Here is a 7,500-nt window from a genome sequence, read left to right as displayed (position 1 = left end):
TATAAACGCAAGAGTGGTACGAATTGTTAGAACGTTAGATCGCAGACGAAAAGTCTCCAGAAACTTCTTGGCCTGAATGGAATCAGTTGTAGCATTATGACATTGGAGGAGACTCCGCGTTTCGAAACAAAAAATATACTGTAGAAAGAACGAAATCTATCTAAGGTTACATGATTTAATAGGGACTCAGTTAAACGGTTCTCTGTGGGACAAACCTGTTGTAGTTCAGAAGCCACTTGACCCGACAGAAGTCACTTGATGCAACTGTTAGGCATCAATCTGTCGAGCGGCGACGGCGTCTGATCTCGTACTGTCACATGATGCATATTTGTTTTGCAGTGCTTCTCCCCTCTTCGTCGAATCTTGCGATGGCTGAAACGAAGGAACAGCATGCTTCCGTGAAATTCTGCTTTTTGCTGGGGAAAACATCCGCCCAAACAGTTGTCATGATTCAAACAGCCTACAAGGACGCTGCCATGAGCGAAACACTAGTTTTCGAGTAGTTTTTATGCTTTAGAAATGGTCATTTGTCACTTGAAGAATAATTTCGTTCTGGACGACCATCGACATCCTAAACGAGTGAAAACATCATGAAAATTCATGAACCGATCTTGGAGAACCATCAGCGAACAATTGACGAACTTGTTGATATGGTTGCTTTGTCCTGGAGCTCTGGCCAACGAGTTTTCTGCGAGGAATTGCGAATGAAAAGAGCTGCAGTAAAATTTGTACCTCGCTTGCTCACAAATCAAAAGCAGTTATGACTAAATGCATATCGTGGAATGAAAACAATTGGAAGTTGATCCGTACCTTTTCCCGAAGGTCATCACTGGTGACGAAAGCTAGTGCTAAGGAATTTGCAGATGTGGAAGAGGTGAAGACAAAAACGACGGAAGCATTAAAAGGCATCACTTCGCAAGAGTTCCAGCAATGCGTGGAATAGTGGAAAACGCGTCTGGACCTATGTATTGCTTTAAATGGAGAATACTTTGAAGGCCATAAAAGTGTAAGCTTGAAAAACTAAGTGAATAAAATATTGCAAAATTGCGGTTTCTCTTGGGTATACCCTCGTAATTATGCTACATCATGCACTAGGTCACAAGTTTATGAAGGAGAGGTCCCTCTCTCTCTCTCTCTCTTTCATTCTTTCTTTTTTCTTCGTTCTCACTCTCACTCTCTTTCTCTTTATCTCTCTCTCTCTCTCTCTCTCTCTCTCTCTCTCTCTCTCTCTCTCTCTCTCTCTCTCTCTCTCTCTCTCTCTCTCTCTCTCTCTCTCTCTTTCGCTCTGTGGCACAGCCTCACCATTGCTCTTGAAGGTTAGAGAAACGTTGCAATACGATTTGCCACACTATGAACAAAACACTTGCACATACACGTGCCCAAGATTCCTTTAAATAGAGTTTAGAAATAACAGCGATACACCTTGGCACGCGTTGCACACATGCAGTAGGCGAGTTTTAGTCTTGATCTCACCTAAAAAATAGCAAAATTCTTAAGTGCAGTCCGTCGGCGACGGAACTTTGGGTGGCTTTTACAATGGCCCGGGACCGAGCATTGCCCTGTAAATTAATTTAGTAGAGAGAAATTGAGTAGAAGTGACGCGCGCGCGCGCGTGTTTCCGTGTGTGTGTGTGTGCATTCGTATGTGTGTATGTCGTCTTTGTCTATGTTATATTCCACCGTTTTACAACCGTTGTTTTGTTTACGTCACTGTAACTTAGTGGTCTGGCAAAATAAAACTTACGAAATAAGTACGAAAACTTAAAAAATAAGTTTGCTGTCGATTCGGTGAGCTAAATGCGCCAATATGACCGCTGACCTATGACATAAGCAAGTAAAGTAAAGAGACATATTCACATCGGTAGAACATCTGACCTGTATGACGGTACATTTCTTTCCTTGTGTGTCTGTTTGTCTGTCTGTCTCTATCTATCTATCTACCTATATATAAATATACACATGCCGTTCCGGATTCATTCTCATAGCGGGGTTACTTGGGCGTCTTTAAATACAGCCTCGGGCCGACCATGTCTTTCTGAGTATAGTTGATAGACGGAAACTGAAATGAACCCCTATTATATGTGTGTGTGTGTGTGTGTGTGTGTGTGTGTGTGTGTGTGTGTGTGTGTGTGTGTGTCTGTGTGTGTTTGTCTACCACCACCGCTTGACGAGCGGTGTTGGTGTATTTACGTCAGATAAATTTGCGGTTCAGCAAAGGTGACCGATGTAATAAGTACCGGGTTTTAAAAAATGATAGAAACATTTACTGGGGTGTATTTATTCTACTAAGTTATTTCAAAGCGGTACCCCAGAATGGCCGCAGTTTCATGACTGAAACAAGTAAAATATAAAAGATATCTTTTTTAATTATACACACACACACAAACACACACACAAACACACACACACTTGCGCATACGCACACGCGCACACACACACACAGACAAGCATACGCGCGTGAGTAGGTGCTTAAACGAAAGAAAGTCGCCCTCAGCACATTTGGTGGGATATATATATATATATATATATATATATATATATATATATATATATATATATGTACACATATATATATTGTGTGATAATAGTCTGTCTTAGCTCCTTCAAATTTTATGGGCGCAGAGGTCGGACCCATTTTATCAGATATCGAAAAACGAGTAATGCATGTAAGACAATGGCAAGGTGGCTTCTAAAAAGTTGGGCCTGAATTTGTTAGGTTAGGTCACGTGGTGTTAATTGGCTCACGTGCTCGGAAAGCACGTTGGCCGAGAGAGCTATAGCCAGTTTGGCGGAGAGATGTGCTATAGTGTTTTACAGCGACATCAGTTCATTATGAGAGATATAGTGGAATATTATCAACACATACACACACATATACACACCTGTACATATATATGTATATATATATATATATATATATATATATATATATATATATATATATATATATATATACATATATATAGTTTTAGGGAAAATAACCAAGTTTCAAGAACTCATCGATGGAAATCCACTATTACATATAAAGCTCAATTTAATTTTATTTTTTTATAAATTGATTTTAATTGAGTTTTTACCTGTAATTTTGGATTTTGTTCCTAATATTATTATATATACATATGTATATACACACATATACATATACACACACACACACACACATATATATATATATATATACATATATATATATATATATATATATATATATATATATATATATATACATATATATTTGTATGTATTTTTTTTTTTAAGTTTCAGCTTAGAGCTGCGGCCATGCTGATGCACCACCGTGTAAAATGAATATAGTGAAACATTGCATCCGATGTTCGAACGACTTAGCCAATCGGCCACCTATATATATATATATATATATATATATATATATACATATATATATATATATATATATATATATATATATATATATATATATATATATATATATATATATATATATACATATATATATATACATATATATATATATATATATATATATATATATATATATATATATATATACATATATATATATATATATATATATATATATATATATATATATATATATATATATATATATATATATATATATATATATATATACATATATATATATATATGTATATATATATATACATATATATATATATACATATATATATGTATATATATACATATACATACATACACACATACATACTCACATACATGCATACGTACATATATACGTACATACACACATACTCATATACATACACACATACGTACATACATACATACATACATACATATAAATGATAGAGCTGACAAGCTTCACCAGGTTCCCCTTTCACTAATACCATTTAAACTGTAATAGTCAAAAGTAGCTATACCAGGAGCGACACAAACATACGTTACCGTGTATTATGATTGAGCTAGAAAACAATATGGTTAGTGAGTACACTTAAAAACTACACACATATGTCTGCAACCCATTTTATCGAAACAAATTAGAATTGCGTAATATATTATATGCTTATTGTATATCAGTCTTTTGTGAAGAACAGTCAATATCCTTGTATGCATGTCAATATATTATCTATTTTAACCTCTCCACTTCACGGCTCTTTAATACTATGAATACACTCCCCTCATAAACTAAACAAACAAATAGGTTGACAAAGAACGGCTCAACATAAACCTGGTTAGCAGACTTTTTCATTGCAACGAAAAGAAATGTATGAATAGATCAACCCCACAACAGATACTTGCACTCAAAGATCAACATAGAAAGAGAGACAGATATTCCGCCTACATATACGTGAACATACATACCGCCGTACAGACACACACACAAACATATATGTATACGTGTATATCGGTGAAGGTGCATGGTTCAGTGGTTAGGGCATCGGGCTTACAGTCATGGGGCAGTGAGTTCGATTCCCGTACCGAGATGTGTGCTTACTTATTGAGCAGGACACTTTATTTCATGTTGCTCCAGTTCTCTCAACTTTACAAGTGAGTTGCGATGTTACTGGTGCGAAGCTGTATTAGCCTTTGCCTTTTCCTTGGATAACATCAGTGGAGTGAAGAGGGGCGTCTGGTATGCATGGGCGACTGCTGGTCTTCCTTGAACAAATTTGTCCAGACTTGTGCCTTGGAGGGGAACTTTCTAGGTGTAATTCCATCGAAGGGTGTCTTTACCCTTTTTATATACGTACATGTATGTGTACGTATGTGTGTGTGTGCGTGTGTGTGTGTATATGTGTGTATTTTGTGTGTGTGTGTGTGTGTGTGCCCGTGTGTGCGTGTGTGTGTGTGTGTGTGTGTGTGGAGAGGCGTGGCTTAATGTTTAAGCTATTGTATTCATGACTGTGGTTTCGATTCATGATCTGTGCAATGAGCCCTGTACACGAGTAAAACACTTCATTTTCCTATTGCTTCGGTCCTCTCAAAATGACAAAAATTATCAATCCTACGAGAGACCTAAGCCCAGCCAAGTGGGAATATATATTCCAAGAAATCAAGGAAGCCAGCCTTGTGAACCCATGTTTCTGAAAGGATCTTTGGTCCTTTTTTATATATACACTACACACACTCACACATGCATATCTATCTATCTATCTATCTATCTATCTATCTATCTATCTATCTATCTATCTATCTATCTATCTATATACATAAATATACATATATATATATACATATATATATATACATATATATATATATATATATATATATCTATATATATATATATATATATATACAGACATATACATACATACATATATATAAATACACACACACACACATATATATATATATATATATATATACATACACAGATAGATAAGTAGACAGACAGACAAATAGACAGACAGACAGACAGACAGACAGACAGATAGATTGATAGATAGATAGATAGATAGATAGATAGATAGATAGATAGTTAGATAAATAGATAGACAAATAAATAGATAAATAGATAGACAGACAGATAGATATATTGATTGATAGATAGGTGCGCATGTATACTAGTGTATTTAACAAGTGGTCTATACGTAAAGTCAGGAACGGACACACCCATACAAGAGTTTATGTATATAGGCTTAAACACAGGCACACATTCACATACACAAGCACACACACCCTGATAAACACGCATGCGCATATACACACACACACGCCCACACCCACACGCACTCAAGCCGCTTTCTACTCAGTTATTATCGCTCTATGGATAGAATATGTTTTGTCGATTTAACAAAGTTTTAATTTTATTAAGAATATGCATCTCGTCTCTGCAGTTATTTTACTCGTTTATCGGTATTCCCAATGTACATCAACTAAAACTCTGCTAAATTAACCATTCAAAGTCGATTGGCGAGACATGCGCTGAGAACATAGATGAATTAAATTGTTTATAATGTAATAGGCGTAGGAGTGGCAAATGTCTTCTACTATAGCTTCGGGCCGACCGAAGCCTTGTGAGTGGACTTGGTAGACGGAAACTGAAAGAAGCCCGTCGTATATATGTATGTACGTATATATATATATATATATATATATATATATATATATATATATATATATATATATATATATATATATATATATATATATATATATATATATATATATATATATATATATATATGTATATATTTATTTGTGTATGTGTTTGTGCGTCTGTGTTTGTCCCTCCAACATCGCTTGAGAACCGATGCTGGCGTGTTTACGCCCCCGTAACTTAGCGGTTCGGCAAAAGAGACCGATAGAATAAGTACTAAGTTTCCAAAGAATAATTCCTGGTGTCGATTTGCTCGACTAAAGGCGGTGCTCCAGCATGGCCACAGTCAAAAGACTGAAACAAGTAAAAGAGAGTAAAGGAGAGTAATACAAATTGTTTATTGATAGTATAGAGTGTAAATCATACCTAACTTTAAGTCTTACTGTGGAAATCATACAATGCTTTATGTGACACTAACATAGAATTGACAGGCTTCTAATATTCGTAGATTTGTTTATCTCGTCCTGTCCTCGAAAAGAGAAATATTTACATTTCGTTATTTATAACGTATGTGTACATACAATTAACTACAAAGTATATTTTTCCTTTGTACCGTATTAACCAGTTCACAAGTGAAGTCAAACGTTGACACATATTTCACTTATTTTTCTAAAATTTCTTTGTTAAGAAAAGTCACAGATAATTAAATAGAAAATTATTTGTATTCAGATACGATTTTATATTTTACAAGGCGTGAAATTTTAGAAACAATCGATATTATTGTTTGTCAACCACACGCTTTGTCTGAGTGTTCATCTCTTCCTTTCTACCTCCCTCTCTATCTCTCTTTGTCTTCCCCCTCTCTCTCTCTCTCTCTCTCTCTCTTCCTCTCTCTCTTTCTTCCTCTCTCTATGTCTCCCCCCTCTCTCTCTCTCTCTCTCTCACACACACACACACACACACACACTTATAAATAGTCGGAGTTTCAAACATGTTCATACGACCTTTCAGAAATAAAAACTAAATATTAATTAGGTCTTACCTTCTTATAAAAATTAAGCCATATTGGAAAATGTAGATTGATATATACAAAATTGTAGTGGTAGTTATGACTGGGACGTCTTTCACCATATTTTTCATCTACGTAGTCTGGCTTTGAAATAGAAAAAGAACAACATTGATTATCAAAATACAATAGAGATTCATATAATGAAGACGTGTGGCCCAGTGGTTGTCATATCGGCTCAAGATTATAAGGCCTTGTGTTGAACTATTGAAAGGCCCGGTGCACATTATATAACTCCCTCCATTTGTTTTTAAAATACTTCAACTGAGGAAAACACGGTTGTCATTTCCAGCATATCAAAAGAACCTACTCAAATCGCAACTTCGATATTCCATCATCTGTTCTGCTGCATAAATTGCTTTGTAGGAGTGTAATGGAACAGAACACAAATCAATTTCTACGTCGTTTTCTACTGAAGATTTCAGTCAGAT

Source organism: Octopus bimaculoides, chromosome 15 (genome assembly GCF_046866305.1).
Source record: "Octopus bimaculoides isolate indiv1 chromosome 15, ASM4686630v1, whole genome shotgun sequence".
Lineage (NCBI taxonomy): Eukaryota > Metazoa > Mollusca > Cephalopoda > Octopoda > Octopodidae > Octopus > Octopus bimaculoides.
This window is presented reverse-complemented; position numbering follows the sequence as displayed.